Consider the following 18339-nt stretch of genomic DNA (forward strand, 5'->3'; position numbering starts at 1 on the left):
GATGAAAATCCGCAGAAGAAAACGCAGTAAAAACCGCGATAAATCCGCAGTAAAAACCGCGATGGGTTTTCACTGCGGATTTTAGAATTCTGCTGCGGAAAAATCCGCAGTGGAATCTGCAAAGTGTGAACATAGCCTAACACGTCAGACACAGTGAGAGAGAAAGGCCTCTCTGTGCCATATGGGGCAGGTTAGGCCACACCCACTTGTCAGATAAAGAGCAGAACTTGACCTAGCTCACATTCACACCTTCAGTATTTGTAAACCAAAACCAGGAGTGGGTGATAAATCCAGAAGTGGTGACGTGTTTCTATTATACTTTTCCTCTAATTAACATTAGTATTTGTAAGAACAAATACTGACCAAAATACTGAATGTTTGAATGTGGCCTTAGGCTACTTTCACACTTCCGTTGGTACGGGCTTGTCGCTATGCGTCGGGCCGACGTACCGACGGACGTTGTGAAATAACTGCAATAAGTGGGCAGCGGGTGCAGTTTTTCAATGCATCCGCTGCCCATTCTGCAGTTCGGGGAAGAGGGGGCGGAGTTTCGGCCACGCATGCGCGGTCAAAAATGGCAGACACGTCGCACAAAAAAAGTTACATTGAATGTTTTTTTGTGCGTCGCGTCCGCTAAAACACGACGGATCCATCACACGATGGATGCGACGTGTGCCCATCCGTCGCTAATACAAGTGTATGGGCAAAAAACGCATCCTGCAAGCACATTTGCAGGATCCGTTTTTTGCCCATAACGGATTGCGGTGGAGGACAAAAGACAGAAGTGTGAAAGTAGCCTTAGCCCGGGCGCCCACGATCCAGAAGTGGCAGCACTTTGGACGCACCGCATGTCCGTCTCCGCGGGTGTACATGGGATTTCTTGAAATCCCATCCACTATGCTGTAACATCTGGACGCTGCACAAGTATACAGCGTCCAACCTGCAGCGTTTTCTGCTCATGTGTACATACCCTTAGGTTATGTGCCCACATAGCGGATTTGCCTCTGGAATTTTTTGTGCGGATTCTGCATCTCTTGGCAGAAAACGCAGGTGCGGATTTGATGCGTTTTTTATGTGGATTTACTGCGGATTTCATGCGTTTTTACCCCTGCGGATTTCTATAATGGAATGGGTACAAAAACGCTGCAGATCCGCAGAAATAAATGACATGCTCCTTCTTTTAATCCGTAGCGTTTTCCGTGGAGATTTTTCCGCACCATTAGCACAGCATTTTTTTTCCCATTGATTTACATTGTACTGTAAATCACTTGTGGATCTGCAGTGTTTCTGCGTGGAAAAAAACGCTGCGGATCCGCAGGAAATCTGCAACGTGTGCACATAGCTTTAGTGTTGGTGCACATCGATTTTCAGGAGCCAGACCATCGTCCACGCCAGTAATCTGGAGTTGTGAGAACCTCCTCTGACCTCCCGGCATCCGCAGCTCTTCCTGTCATTAGCCGGCCTGATGCACATGTGTTTGGTCACATCATCCCGTCTTACCAAATGAAGAGCCGCAGCTGCCGGGAGGTCGGAGGAGGTTCTCACAAGTCCAGATTAGGCTTCTTTCACACTAGCGTCGGAATCTCCCCGTCGTAATGCGACGTGTGGCAATCCGTCGCAAATGCGTCGTCAATGCAAGTCTATGGGGAAAAAACACATCCTGCAAGCACTTTTGCAGGATGCGTTTTTTCTGCAAAACGACGCATTGTGACGGATTGCAGAAAACGCTAGTGTGAAAGTAGCCTTACTGATGTGGACGTTGGTCAGGCTCCTGCAAATCGATTTGCACAAACCTTAGTCTTCATAAATGTGGTGCAAGTTATAATGGACACTTTTTAACTATCTTAATTTTTTTTGCTATTTTTATAGGACAGTACAGTTTGCTGCACCTTGTTAGTTGAAAAAAAAACTGTGCACAGTCCCATAAGGGTAAGTTTTTGGAGAGTCTTCCACAAAGAGGTTTCAGAAACCTCATAGTGGAAAATAAGTAGTGACTAGTGTTGAGCGACTTTTACTTTTATAGGATCGGGTCGGGTTTCACGAAACCCGACTTTTTCAAAAGTCGGGTCGAGTGAAATCGGCCGATCCTATAAAAAAGTCGGGGTCGGACGAAACTCGAAACCCAATGCAGTGCATTGGGTTTCCAATGGTTCCCAGGGTCTGATGGAAAGGAAACTCTCCTTCAGGCCCTGCGATCCATATTTAAGTGTAAAATAAAGAATTAAAATAAAAAATATCGCTATACTTACCCTCTGACGCGCCCTGGTACTAACCGGGAACCTTCCTTCCTTCGAATCAGCGCTTCCAGGACCTGCGGTGACGTTGCGGCTTGTGATTGGTCGCGCGACCAATCACAAGCCGCGACGTCACCGCAGGTCCTGGAAGCGCTGATTTGAAGGAAAGAGGGTTCCCGGTTAGTACCAGGGCGCGTCAGAGGGTAAGTATAGCGATATTTTTTATTTTAATTCTTTATTTTACACTTAAATCTGAATTCCGATACCAATTCCCGATATCTTAAACATATCGGGAATCGGTATCGGAATTCCGATTCCAGATTCAGAAGATCGCCGAGTTCATGGCCGACCCCACACAGGGTCGGGTCGGGTTTCATGAAACCCGACTTTGCCAAAAGTCGGCGACTTCTGAAAATTGCCGACCCGTTTCGCTCAACCCTAGTAGTGACATCTCTTCTTTGAGACTGATGCCATCATGGAATCAGCTTTAAACTTGATTTTGTGTAAATTCTTAAAAAAAAAACAACAGATTTTCCCCCTCCTAAAATCTTTTTACCTAACCTGAATCATCTTGGCACCCTGACATTAAATAGGTAACCCACGATACACGTAGAAATGTGTTTGGACAATGACCTTGTGTGTAAATGTCTGTTCAGTTCGTTTGCATAATGTATTTCTATTGACGATCGCTAATGAGAGAATCTGCTGGTGGAAATGGGCCTGAATTCACACACAGCAGACTTGTTGCCAAAAATGACAAATTGTGTGAACTACCGTACTCAAACTATGTCATGTGTCCGCTGCAGTCAATCAGCGATTGTTTGGGCTGGCGGTATACACCGAATAAATATAAAGATAATAAAAGGTGCATTCGCAGCCTGGGGTCCACCGTGCAGAAATGAAACCTGCTGCTAGATAATGGCGGCACTATATGGCGGTACTACGCTGGACTAAACTCGGGTTCCGTCACCCGGTATGAACTGATGCGAACTCTGTTGCTTCACAGAGATGCAGGGAAACAAAGGAAACGCTGTGCCCTGTTAGCAGTCACAGGGTGCAGCAGATGGACGCTAGTGGGATCCCTGAAATTCACCCCCACTATGCTGGTGATTGATCTCGCTCTACCCTCGGTGGCTTTTGAGCTCGTGCCTGAGGACGCCCTGAGTCAGATGCTGAGATCAAGCGGGAGTTCCCACCCTACACTGACCGGTTGTCAGGACTAATTAAAGATTACTGCACAGAGTGTATGCAGCACCACTCTGGCGGACGCCACTATCCACCCTTACAACGGTTAGAAAAGCGCTTTAATAGCGCATGGCGCTACACTGGCAGTCGCTGCTGGTTAGGCGCAGTAAGGATCGTGCTTTTGTGTTAAGGATAGCACTGTCAGGCGCTAGGTAGCTCCAACATTCACGAACATTCAACTCTAGGAATAGGAATGATTAAGGCGCAATCACGAGAACAGGCATACAACCACATACACGATTACAAGTCTATACTAGCGCATGGCCGAGCTTCCATGTGAGCCTTTTATAGATGTAGCCTTCCGGGACCTTCCTAGTGGTCCAATCAGAGCTGCTACAGGACCAGAGCATGTGACCTCCGACCTCCAGTGAGAGGTCGTCCCACGGTCATGCTCAGTAAATGAAAAGCAGGACTTAGTCCCTGGAACGTCTGCTCGCCGCTGGTTACAAAGGCTGAACCTGGGGCAGCAGCCGTAACCAGCCGCACAGTATCAGCTTGAGCCAGACGCTGGGACCAACGTCTCTGCTGAGCAGACTCCACTGTGGCTGGGGAAGAATGGGAGACCGCAGAGGACATGGTTCGAGATTCCCCCTGTGCAGCGGCGGAAACTCGACACCTAACAGTGATTGCCCAAATGGAATATATTGATGCGCTGATTGGCTGCAGCAGACACATCAAACACCAGGAATAGCAGTGCCAAGGTCGCTGGAATGGCTCCACTGTAGGAGATGAGGTATTCTAATTAGGCAGGAATGCTGAAGACCAGCAGAGCGCAGACTTGGCCATTTCATGGGATCAAAACTAAGAATGAATGACGCAGCAGTGCGGATGATTGACCACCACCCTATTCTGTGGATCGCTGGGGGCCTCAGTGGTCAGACTCCCCAAACCACCCCCCAATGATTGGAAAGATGTCCAATGGATAAGGAATAACTTTGAAACCTGAGCATATCCCTTTAATACACTTTTAGGCCATGTTCCCACATAGCATAAACTACATTTTTTTATTGTGCAGAAAATCCACAAAGGGAAGTTGATTTCATTAAAACTCATACCCGCCATGCTTTTAATGATGCTAAATTTATAAGGGAAGCCTAACGAAAAGTCACTTAAAATTTCAATTGTGTTTTTAAGTGTGAACTTCCTAAAATGTTTGCAAAATCCATAATCAAAAAAACGCACCAACAAGATGGAAACACATTAAAATAAACGCAATCGGAGTAAATGGATATTATGTATTTTGCTATGGACAAATGACTGAGGAAAACATGTAAAGAAAACCCAGCGGAAAAAACGCAGCATTTCCACATGTGGGAACGTGGCCTTAGGCCGGGATCACACACGCGAGAAACACGTCCGTGTCTCGCATGTGAAATCCAAGCTCTGGCGCCGCCACTGTGGAGCGGAGCGTGCGGCCGCATAGGAACATATGGAGCCGCACGCTCCGCTCCCAAGTGCCGGCGCCAGAGCTTGGATTTCACATGCGAGACACGGACGTGTTTCTCGCATGTGTGATCCCGGCCTTACAAGGGCATTCGGAGAAGTTTTCTCGTCTAAACCTTCCTTTAGCTTCATTATGTTTGTAGATCTTCCTTCTGTTTTGCTCTGGGTGTAGCCACAGTTCACACCCTGAATACAAATGTGGGTGAGAAAATAATTTTGATTCAATTGTGACACTTGACAGTATGTTGGAGCGCAGCCCAAAGAAACCTGATAGAACCTGATACGGAAACAGCACATATTTTAAACCTATACATCTACATTTAGGTAGAAGCTTAACAGTGGCCCTCATTAGGATGTGTAGTTGGTTTTGTCTTTTCCGAGCCATAAAGCTGGACAATATCTGCCCTATGAAAGATCTGTAAGGTCATGTAAATCTAGGGTACCTTCATTATGCCCCAGGTGGTACTAGTGGGCAACAGTGAAAATGCCATCTTTTATGCACCACATAGTAATGGTCATCTTCTTTCTGCCTCAGCACAGTAGTGCTGCTCTTTTTAGCGGCCTACAAATGTCATCATTGTGCCCATTGCAAAGTCATATTGCCCCCGAAGTGCTCTCCAGACGGTAAAACTGCACCATAGAAAAAATAATGTCTCCTTTGGGGACCCAAGAAAGTAACAATGTGCCTTTGTACACTCTAGATAGACAGTAAGAATGTGCCCAGTGGGTCCATATGAAGTACCTATATAATTTCCTGAGTGCCCTGATATAGAGTAAAAAATGTCAAACGTGACATCTAAAAAGTACAAATGATCTAAGTGCAAAGTAATATTGCTCCCTATGTGCCCCTTTATAAACTTCCCCTTCAGTGACCCCCTAACAAATATTAAATGGGTCGTCTACTACTTAGATATTAATGAAAAAAGCTTAGGATGGGTCATCGATATCAGATAGGTGGGGGGTCGAAATCTGTCAGCCCAATCGGTCAGCTGTTACCAGCTTTGGCCGGATGTAATCGGTGCACGAAGCAGAGCAGCTCGGGTTCATTTTGAAGATTATAATTCTCTCCTAAAAAGTAAAAATGCGGCCAGTGCCCCCTTGTAATGTAAGGGTGTGTGCACACGCTGCGGATTACTCTGCGGATTTTTCCAGACTGATTTTAGTAAATCCGCAGGTAAGCCGCACTGCGGATTTCCTGCGGAATTACCGCCATTTTTTTCCTGGATTTTGTGTGGATTTCATCTGCGGTTTTACACCTGCGGATTCCCATTATGGAGCAGGTGTAAACCGCTGCAGAATCCGCACAAAGAATTGACATGCTGCGGAATAAACAACGCTATGTTTCCGCGTGTTTTTTTTTCTGCAGCATGTGCACTGCGGATTTTGTTTTCCATAGGTTTAAATGGTACTGTAAACTCATGGAAATCTGCTGCGAATCTGCAACGTGTGCACATAGCCTTAGACTGTGCGGCCTCTTAAAAAAAGACCTGCTAAAAATTAATAATGGCCAAATTGACCACTAATAAGTGGAAATGTATGGAGTGCCCCCTAAAAGTAATATTCTCAACTTGAGTGCCCACTTAACAAATAAAAATGCCTAGCTACTTATAAAATATTAAAGGATTTGTCCACTTTTTTATTATTGATGACCTATACTCAATATGGGGTCATCAACATCAGATCGGTGGGGGTCTAACACCAATACAATTCTCAGCAGTGGCCATTAACCAGTGTGAAGGAGCGGTGCTGTTCTGCTTCGTACTTTACACTCAGCTGCTGGAGCTGATGACATCTAATTGGTAGGGGTGACATGTCAGACCCCACTGATTTAATATTGATGACCGGTCATCTTTATCAGAGTAGTGAACGCCCCTTTTAATCCACTGGTAAAAAAATGATACTCGTCTATAGTCCCTGATGAGAAGAGCAGAGTTCTCTTCTATTCAGTTAGCATCCAAGCACTGGTAGATACCCTGCAGTCATTGATCTGACACTGTGCGTGCCCCACCGGTCCTGCATGCCATGGGTTTAAACTGACGACAGCCCCCTAGAGTGTGAGAGTGCATGCCAGTGCAGGGAGCTCATGGTTTTTCCTTTTATCAAGTTGAGAGTGATACTTTCCCAGGGATTCGGTAAGTTGAGAGTGATACTTTCGGGTAGTTGAGAGCCCCTCTGCCACTATCTATACTTTTGCTACTAATGCTCATCGTGGTAGCAACAGAGCCAGGTACTATATTTTACATGAATTTTTTGGACACAAGTCAAAGCAGTAGAGGATTTACATTAATGTAATTGCACAATGTCATAAAGAATTTGCTTGGCTCGGGGTGCTAATACACGTTCACAGGCGAACCACGATTGCTACATGCGGATTACTGCTAATTGCCATCCAGAATTTCTTAATTTCATCCTATTGACAATAACAGGCCCAAAGCAGCACTTAGCAGAAAATAACATGCACATTGAATGAATGAAAACCTGCTGGACCTTATTAACCAATTAGCTAATATGTATAAGTAAAGGTGCAGATGAGCATATTTTCAAACCAAGTGCAATCCAACAAAACATTGAATTGCACTCAGACCAATGTTATGCTAGACATATGGCCAATATTTTCCTGTCCAAGGAGAAAATCAGGGCATGCTCTATGATTATCCGATATTCAGATCACACTCAGCCATGTAAGTCTATGAGTCCGTGGAAACATCAGCCTGCGCTCGGATGACATCTCAGTTCTGTTTTCTGCGCACTCACAGAATGGAGAAGATGCAGGCATTTTTTATCCTTCTCCTGAGCTGAAAGAATGAGACTATATTATGCTTACTCTGATCAGACTAATCAAAATGTCATTTGCATAATCAATCCAATTCTCTCAGGGGAGAAAACACAGGACCATCTGCTCCTGCCCTAAGGCTGTCCCGACTCTCATGCAGTTGCAGATTTCGCGAATAAGAGAGATTGGGAATGTTGTAAAGCAATGGGCCTGATTCTTTGTTCTTGTCGGAGATAAGTTGTCACCAAAAGTGTCTAGCAGAATTGTGTTCCCCTCTCTCCATCTGGCAAAGTCAGGAGTAAGGCTAGTTTCACATTTGCGGTAGAATCCGCAGCATTTAATCCGCAACCTGAAACGCACGATAAACCACATGCAAACGCAGCGGTTTAAAAAAACGCGGCGTTTTCATGCTTTTTCATGTGTTTTGCATGCGTTTGCGTTTTCTGTTCGCATGATGTAAAATTTAACAGGAGAAAAATCTATATAGACAGACACCGCCAATGGGACTACAGTGGGTGTGTATTATGGGATATCTATATATAGACCCTCGGACTGCTGAAATAGATTTTGCTACTGTATCCTGTGTCATGATGGATCTTCGCATGGAGAGCTTTTATTTCAACTTGGATTTAAGCATCAAGCTGTTTCTTGCCTGTGTGTTTGCTTGGAAGCAACAAAGAAATAGAGAACGACAGAGAAGAAACGACGTAGGTGTTTTTGGAGACAACCCATTATTGAACTCCAGGAGAGCCGTGGAGCCTACCACACGCTATATGTCGAGCATAACGCCAACCTGGACAAATTCCTGGAATAAACTAGGATGTCTCAAGAGTCTTTTTGGGATTTGCTTGGTCGTGTCCAAAGAGCCATCCGGACACAGGACACCGAGCTCCGTAGAGCGATTCCTGCAGAGGAACGTCTCCTGGTTACATTAAGGTACGTAATAATTCTAAACAAATGCCAGTCATAATTATTGTTGGTCTGCCATGTATTATTTGTATTTTCCTTTATGTCTTTAGCTAAACACCAGCATAAATAGAATTTATTGTAATTTTATTTTTATTTTATTTCAGATTTCTGGCTACCGGAGAGAACTTATAATCCACTTCCAGTAACGGCTTGGAATTTCCACCTTGTCTGGAATAGTTGCTGACACCTGCCGGGCTTTGTGGAACGTTCTCCGGGATGAATTTATCCCCCTACCCACCGCGGACATGTGGATTGAAATTGCAGAAAAATTCTGGAGTGTGTGTGATTTCCCCAACTGTTTGGGAGCAGTGGATGGAAAGCACATACGCATTATCAAATCCGCCAGAACTGGATCGGAGTACTTCAACTACAAAAAATATTTTTCTGTTGTGCTCATGGCAATAGCAGATGCGGACTGTCACTTCATCGCCGTGGACATTGGAGCTTTTGGCTGTGGCAATGACTCAAAGACTTTCAAGAACTCTGATATGGGCCGACGTGTGTATGGCAAAAATTTTAAATTTTCCCCTGCCACAAACTCTCCCCAACACTCAAGGCCCACCGATGCCATTTGTTATGGTTGGGGATGAGGCCTTTCAGATGTGTGAAAACCTACTGAAGCCATATTCCAGTTGGGATTTGAGCCACACTAAAAGGATTTATAACTACAGACTAACCAGGGCCCGAAGAACAGTAGAGTGTACCTTTGGGATTCTTGTCTCAAAATGGCGCATTCTTGGGACAGCCATTAATCTAAAAATGGAGACAGTCGATGAGGTGGTCAAAGCCTGTGTGGTTCTCCACAATTACATTATGGCTAAGGAGCGACCCAACATTGAACTGGATGAACCAGTTGCAAACGCATTGCCAGATTACCAGCATCACCCACTGCAGTCAACTGTTGAAGTTGGCCACATGTGGGACCAATTTGGTGCCTATTTTGATTCTGATTTTGACGTGTGGCGTGGCAAGATAATATTGTGTAAAATGTGCTGTTGGGTTTGGGTCTGTACAAGTTATGTTTTAAATGTTACTAATATTTTTGCTTATTAAATCACGTGTTTTGATCTCTTTACCGAGTCTCCTATGTATTTCCTCTAAAATCCACTTACCGTATATACTCGAGTATAAGCCGACCCAAGTATAAGCCGACCCCCCCCCCCCTAATTTGCCACAAAAAACTGGGAAAACTTAATGACTCGAGTATAAGCCTAGGGTGGGAAATGCAGCAGCTACCGGTAAATGTCAAAAGTAAAAATAGATGCCAATAAAAGCAAAATTAATTGAAACATCAGTAGGTTAAGTGTTTTTGAATATCCATATTGAATCAGGAGCCCCATATAATGCTCCATAAAGTTTATGATGGCCCCATAACATGCTCCATATTAAAATATGTCCCATATAATCCTGCATAAATGTTAATAATGGCCCCATAAGGCTACTTTCACACTTCCGTCGTTTGGCCTCCGTCGCAATGCGTCGTTTTGGAGAAAAACCGCATCCTGCAAACTTGCCCGCAGGATGCGTTTTTTTGTCCATAGACTTGCATTAGCGACGCATTGCGACGTATGGCCACACGTCGCATCCGTCGTGCAATGGATGCGTCGTGTTTTGGCGGACCGTCGGCACAAAAAACGTTCAATGTAACCGAAAATCCGCCGAAAATCCGCCCCCTCCTCCCCGCTCATCACAATGGGCAGCGGATGCATTGTAAAACTGCATCCGCTGCCCACGTTGTGCTAAATTTAGCACAACGTACGTCGGGCCGACGGTTTGCGTCGGCCCCGTACCAACGGAAGTGTGAAAGTAGACTTAGATGCTCCAGACACATTTGCCCAATATAATGCTGCACAAATGTTGATTATGGCCCCATAAGATGCTCCATACAGACACTTGCCCCATATAATGCTCCACAAACGTTAATTATGGCCCCATAAGATGCTTCATAAAGATATTTGCCCCATATAGTGCTGCATAAACGTTATGGCCCCATAAGATACTCCATACAGACATTTGCCCCATATAATACTGTACAAACGTTAATTATGGCCCCATAAGATGCTCCATAAAGATATTTGCCCCATATAGTGCTGCACAAACGTTGATAATGGCCCCATACAGACACTTGCCCCATATAGTGCTGCACAAACGTTGATTATGGCCCCATACATACACTTGCCCCATATAGTGCTGCACAAACATTGATTATGGCCCCATACCTACCCTTGCCCCATATAGTGCTGCACAAACGTTGATTATGGCCCCATACCTACCCTTGCCCCATATAGTGCTGCACAAACGTGGATTATGGCTCCATACAGATGCAGTACCCCAGAGACCTGGTCGTTGCAGTAATGTTGCTCTGCCACTAAAGGGAGTGATGGTATGTCTGATGGCACTAAAGGAGTTCACCTGACCAGGTATCACAGTCACACACTACATTTCACACTCCGGCCACCAGGGGGAGCAAAAGGTTCTATCTACTAGGCCACTTCTCACACTTTGGTAAAACTGGGGGTTGGATAGGAAGTTAATCAGAAGCTGACTGGGTTTTGTCCAGGCAACATCCCGTGGCAGGGGGTGTTGCGGGGAAGATTCAGAGGGGTCCCTGTCAGGTGTGGGAACCTGGCAGTGACTCAGCGACAAGGACAGATCGTTACAGAGCCGCGCCTGCCCTACCTTGCGGCGGCATCTAAAGAAAGGACACAAAGCGAAGTATATTGTGGAGAAGTGAGAAACGAGATCAAAGCACAAAGGAGAGCCAGTAGGAGTCGTGCCCCGAGATCGGCAAAATCCTACTGAGGCGCGTAGCCGGTGGCCAGAACGCCGAGGAAGTAACGGACTCCAAGCATTACTTCAAACAAAGGCAGGGCAGTTGATTATAGGTTGGCTGTCTAACATACATTACCTAAGCAATCAGGGGGCAACCGTGGAGAGGGGCGTCTCTAGGGTCCCAGAATAGCTCCGAGCCTACCCGTCATACGGGTGCAACCTAGCCATAACAAACTAGGGGATGAAGCAGAACATCAGAACAGAAACAACAGTTGTGAGGACTATCCCGAATGCTCAGCAGGGAAGGACTACAACACACAGGCGCTAGTGGTAGGCACTGATTTCCACCTGCAAAGGGAACTCTGGATGTGCCTTCGGACCGGCCGGTCTTAGCCAGCCCTGTTAACAGTGCTCAGGATTGAGGATCCTGAAGTCACCAGTAAAGAGGTAAAGAGACTGCAACCCTGTGTCCTCGTTATTAACTGCGCCTCACACCATCGCCACCTACACCACTGGGAAGCCCTGGGGATTCACTTCACCTGTGGGAAGGTATACCATCTAGCTGCCATCACATCACCCCAGCAGACCCCAAGCAGCGTCGGTCACCCTGACCGAACACCACAGGTGGCGTCACAAACGCCTAACAACTTTCACTACCCTTTCATTGGGCGCCCCTTAGCAGGGTTACAGACCGGGTCCAGCCACCGTGACAACCCTAGAACTGAGCCAGAGAGGACCGGTACTAAGCAACCCGCGGCCCTGCGTCTGAGGGCGCTCCACAGACACTTGCCCCATATAGTGCTACACAAACGTTGATTATGGCCCCATACAGGCACTTGCCCCATATAGTGCTGCACAAATGTTACGGCCCCATAAGATGCTCCATACAAACATTTGCCCCATTTGCTGTTGCTGCGATAAAAAAAAATCACATACTCACCTCTCGTCGCTCAGGCCCCCTGGCACATTCAATATTCACCTGACTTCGTTCCGGGGCCGCTCCATCTTCAGCGTCTTCTGCACTGACGTTCAGGCAGAGGGCACGCACTAACCACGTCACCGTGCCCTCTGACCTGAGCGTCACTGCAGAAGACGCTGAAGATGGAGCGGTGGCTGGAACAAGGAGAGGTGAATATCGTGCAGCGCTGTGCTCCCCCTCCCCGTTATACTCACCTGCTCCTGGCGTGGTGCAGTCCCTGCTTCCCCAGCTTCTTCCTGTACTGAGCGGTCACCGTTACCACTCATTACAATAATGAATATGCGGCTCCACCCCTATGGGAGGTGGAGCAGCATATTCATTACTGTAATGAGCGGTACCATGTGACCGCTTAGTACAGGAAGAAGCTGGGGCGCCGCGGAGCCAGGGACCTGCAGGGATTGGACCAGGAGCAGGTGAGTGTAATTAGACAGCACCCGCTCCCCCTCCCCTGCAGACCCCTGGGTGTGACTCGAGTATAAGCCGAGAGGGGGACTTTGAGCCCCAAAAAATGGGCTGAAAATCTTGGCATATACTCGAGTATATACGGTAGGTTGCTAGTGGTAAGGTAGTTGACGTCATTACATCCTGATTCTGTTCTGCAGTATCTACACTGTGTTCCAAATTATTATGCAAATTGGATTTAAGTGTCAAAGATTTAATTGTTTTGTTTTTCAAAAACTCATGGATGGTATTGTGTCTCAGGGCTCAATGGATCACTGAAATCAATCTTAAACACATGTGACAATTCGTTTTCCAGGTGCTTCTAATTAAAGGAAAACTACTTAAAAATGATGTTCCACATTATTAAGCAGGCCACAGGTTTCAAGTAATATGGGAACTAAAAAGGATCTCTCTGCTGCTGAAAAGCATTAAATAGTGCAATGTCTTGGACAAGGTATGAAAACATTAGATATTCCATGAAAACTTAAGAGTGATCATCATACTGTGAAGAGATTTGTGACTGAAACAGAGCACAGACAGAGTTCATGCAGATAAAGGCATAATGAGGAAGGTTTCTGCCAGGCAAATTTATGGGATTAAGAGAGCAGCTGCCAAAATAGCATTAAAAAGCAGCAAACAGTTATTTGAAGCTGCTGGTGCCTCTTGAGTCCCTCGAACCTCAAGGTGTAGGATCCTTCAAAGGCTTGCTGTGGTGCATAAACCTAATATTCAGCCACCCTTAAACAGTGGTCACAAGCAGAAATGGTTAAAGTGGGCCCAGACATACATGAACACTAATTTCCAAATAGTCTTGTTTACTGATGAGTGTCAAGCAACCCTGGATGGTCCTGATGGATAGAGTAGTGGATGGTTGGTGGATTGCCATCATGTCCCAACAAGGCTGCGACATCAGCAAGGAGGTGGAGTCACATTTTGGGCCGGAATCATGCGGAAACGGCTGGTAGGACGCTTTAAGGTTCCTGAAGGTGTGAAAATGACCTCTGCAAAGTATTTAGAGTTTCTGACTGACAACTTTCTTCCATGGTCTAGAAAACAGAAACGTGCCTTCAGGAGCAAAATCATCTTCATGCATGACAATGCACCATCTCATGCTGCAAAGAATACCTCTGAGTCATTGCCTGCTATGGGCATAAAAGGAGATAAACTCATGGTGTGGCCACCATCTTCACCTGACCTCAACCATACAGAGAACCTTTGGAGTATCATCAAGCAAAAGATCTATGAGGGTGGGAGGCAGTTCACATCAAAACAGCGGCTCTGGGTGGCTATTCTGACTTCATGCAAAGAAATACAAGCAGAAACTCTCCAAAAACTCACAAGTTCAATGGATGCAAGAATTGTGAAGGTGATATCAAAGAAGGGGTTCTATGTTAACATGTAACTTGGCCTGTTAGGATGTTTTGGAGTTAAATAGCTGTTTTGTTCAGTGAATGTGACCTCCTAATGCTGCAAATTCCACAAATGAGCATTGTCAGTTTTTTAAAACATATCAAATGTATAGAAATTCTACTGTGCCTAATAATTTGGAACAGTGCATTTTGAGTTTTTATTTATTTTGGAGATTATACTGTTATTCTTCAATAAAATTCAATGTATAAGCTAACGGGTGATGACTTTTATTAGACTGACTGTCATTTGCACCAATCATTTAGGAAAATCCGAGAAAAAATAGAATTATTCTTACCGTTAATTCGGTTTCTAGGAACCTTCCACGATGGCATATGGAGGTTGTCTCTTTGCCCTAATGGGGAACAGGAAACACAGAGAGGTTTAAAAGGACCTCCCACTTCCCACCTGCCAGTGACTTACAACTGAAACCATAGCACCGGTTTACCTTCTGAATCCCAGAACTAGTCCAGGAATATGTGTCGGGTGGGAAATTAGTGCCGTCGTGGAAGGTTTCTAGAAACCGAATTAACGGTAAGAATAATTCTATTTTCTCTAGTCACCTTCCACGACGGCATATGGAGGAATACCAACTAATTAAGCACTAGGGAGGGACAACGACCTGGAGGACTTTACGGACGAAGATTAAGTCCTTATTGGACAATACATCTAATCTGTAATGTTTAGAGAAAGTATGAAGTGAAGACCACGTTGCTGCCCTGCAGATCTGCTCTGGAGATGCACCTGCTCTTTCTGCTCAGGAAACTGACGTAGATCTTGTTGAATGGGCCTTGATCCCTACTGGAGGAATTTTGTTTTGAGCAAGGTAGGCTTCCGTTATGGCTTTTTTAATCCACGTAGCAATGGTACTTTTAGCTACTTTTTTCCCCTTATTTTGCCCTGAGAGATGGACAAAGAGGTTATGATCGATTCTGAGAGCACGGGTCTGATCTAAGTATTGCAGCAGAATACGTCGGACATCCAGAGTGTTGAATCTTCTTTCTTCCAAGTTTGCAGGATTATGGCAAAAGGTCAGTAGAACAATCTCTTGGGAATGATGAAAATCAGAGACTACCTTCGGAAGAAAAGAAGGATCTAGACGAAGTACTATTGAGTCATCTCTCACTAGAAGATACGGCTCTCTTATAGATAAGGCCTGCAGTTCACCCACTCTTCTAGCCGAAGTTATGGCTACCAAAAACACAGTTTTATAGGCAAGATTTTGAGGAGAGCAGGAGGACAAAGGTTGAAAAGGCGGACCTGTAAGACCTTGGAGCACCACATTGAGATCCCATGGGGGAACTATGATCTGTTTTCTAGGATTCATCCTAGTTGCTAATGTTAAAAACCTTTTGATCCAGCGATGACCTGCTAGATCTTGATCAAAAAAAGAGCTAAGCGCAGAGACCTGGACTTTGAGAGTACTGGGTCTAAGACCCATCTCCAAGTCTTTTTGTAAAAAATCTAATATGTTGGGTATATTTGGCTTGAGAGGGTCTGGAAGGTTAGGCAAACAAAACGACAAAAACTTTTTCCAGATTTTGTTGTAGATGGCGTTGGTTACTGGCTTTCTCGATTTTTGGAGAGTAGCTATGACAGGGTCCGATAATCCTTTTGCTTTCAAAACCTGGGCTTCCGTAACCATGCCGCTAAGTTCCATTTCTGAGGGTCTGCGTGTAGAATGGGACTCAGAGAGGAGATTGTTTTTTAGTGGTAACATTACTGGTCCATCCACTTGTAGTTGGATGATCAAGTTGAACCAACTTCTTTTGGGCCAAAAAGGAGCTATCAGGATAGTCGGAGTCCCTTCTATCTGTATCTTCCGTAGAACCTTTGCAAGAATTGGGATTGGTGGAAATGCATAGGCTAGCTGGAAATGCCAATCTTGGACTAGGGCATCCACTCCTCTGGGATTGCCTCTTGGGTTCAAGGAAAAAAAGTTTTCGACTTCTGCGTTCTGGTGAGAGGCAAAGAGGTCGACCTCTGGAAGACCCCACTTTTGTACTAACATATTGAACGTTTGAATATCCAGGTTCCATTCGCCATGATGAATGTCCTGGCGACTCAGGTAATCTGCTTGAATATTTGCAGTCCCTTTTAGGTGAATTGCCGTCAGGGACAGTAAGTGGTTTTCGGCCCAATAAAAAATTCGAGCGGAGATCTTTTTCAAACTGAGGAATTTTGTACTGCCCTGGTGCTTGATGTGGGCTACCGTGGTCATATTGTTTGAATAAATCTGGACATGCTGACCAGAAATCTGACGGCTTGCAGCCAACAGGGCCTCTTCCACAGCTTTGAGCTCTCTGAAATTTGACGATTTCTCGCCGATTGACTGGTTCCAAAGACCTTGGTAAGGAACATGGTTTATTATGGCTCCCCAGCCCCTCCTGCTGGCATCTGTCTTGATCGTGGTTAGCGGAAGCTGAATCCAGCTCACACCCTTCAGGAGGTTTCTGGAATTCATCCACCATGTTAAGGATGCTTTCACTCGCCCGGGTGTGTGGATCCTTTTTGTTAGAGTGCCAGGTCGACCATCCCACTTGTCTAGAATGTGGGTTTGGAGAATTCTTGAGTGAGCTTGAGCCCAAGCCACCGATTGTATGCAGGCTGTCATGGAGCCTAAGAGAGACATTCCTTCTCGAAGAGTAGGAAATCTCATCTCCTTGAATCTTCTGATTTTTTTCTACTAATGGTAGCCTGTGATCGTCTGGGAGAAAGGACATCTGTTTTGCCGAGTCCAGAACCACACCCAAGAACTTTCTGTTTTTTTGAGGGTTGAAGCCGAGATGTCTTCATATTTGGAATCCAACCCAGAGACCTCAATATCTCCAAAGTGGTTGACACATGGGACATCAGGGTCATCTCGGTGGGAGCTACTATCAGGAGATCGTCCAGGCAGGGCACTATACAGACACCTTGATTCCGGATAAATGACACTGCCTCTGCCATGATTTTGGAGAATACTCTTGGTGCTGAGGAAATGCCGAAGGGAAGGACTCCAAACTGATAGTGCTCCACTCGATGACTCCCCTGTATCGCAAACCTGAGATATTTTCTGTGTCTCGGGTGGATAGGAATGTGAAAATATGCATCCTTTAAGTCGATGGTTGCCATAAAGGAGTGATGTCCTATCAGAGGAATTGCAGATCTTACAGACTCCCTCTTGAACTTGCGATATTTCACATGTTGGTTTAGACCTTTTAGGTTTATAATAATTCGTACATCCCCTGAGGGTTTGGGTACCAAGAACAGCCGGGAATAATGTCCTTTTCCCTGTTCCAGTTGTGGAACTGGGGAGATCACATTTGATTTCATAAGATCTCTGAGACCCAATGTCAACAAACTGTGATCTCTTGATGTCGGAAGGGTAGTAACTTTTAGTCCCCGAGGTGGGGAAGAAATTAACTCTATCAATAGGCCCTCCTTGATAACATTGAGGACCCAGTGGGAACTGGTGATATTTTTCCACTGACCCACATATTTTGAGAGTCTCCCCCCTACCGGGTCGGAGTCATTGTTTGTCCTGTTGGGACTGCTGCTGCTGCTGGGGGACAAAAATATTTTTCCCTCTACCCTTTGCGTAACTCCACCTGCCGGTTTTGCCTTTCTTCTTGATTGAGGGGGCTGAGACTGTGGGGCACGAAAAAAACGTTTCCTAGGTTGTTTTTGCTCCGGGAGTGCCTTTTTCTTGTCGGTAGCCTTGTCAAGAATATCGTCTAAGGCCAGACCGAAAAAAAAATCTCCCTTAAAGGGTATGGCACACAACTTGGCCTTTGAGGTGATATCACCGCTCCATATTTTAAGCCAGAGGGCTCTTCTAGCAGAGTTGGAAAGTACAAGAGATCTGGCAGCCACTCTAACAGATTCTAGAGAAGCGTCAGCCAGAAACCCAGAGGCTTTATGCAGGATGGGAAGTGAATCGAATATCTCGCCTCTTGGGGTACCCTGAGATATATGAGACTAATTTTTCTAACCAGCAGGAGAGGGCCCTGGCAACACAAGTGGAAGCGACATTGGCCTTAAGGACAGACGTAGAAGTTTCCCAAGATTTTTTTAGGAGGCTTTCAATCTTCCTG

Source organism: Ranitomeya imitator, chromosome 2 (assembly GCF_032444005.1).
Source record: "Ranitomeya imitator isolate aRanImi1 chromosome 2, aRanImi1.pri, whole genome shotgun sequence".
Lineage (NCBI taxonomy): Eukaryota > Metazoa > Chordata > Amphibia > Anura > Dendrobatidae > Ranitomeya > Ranitomeya imitator.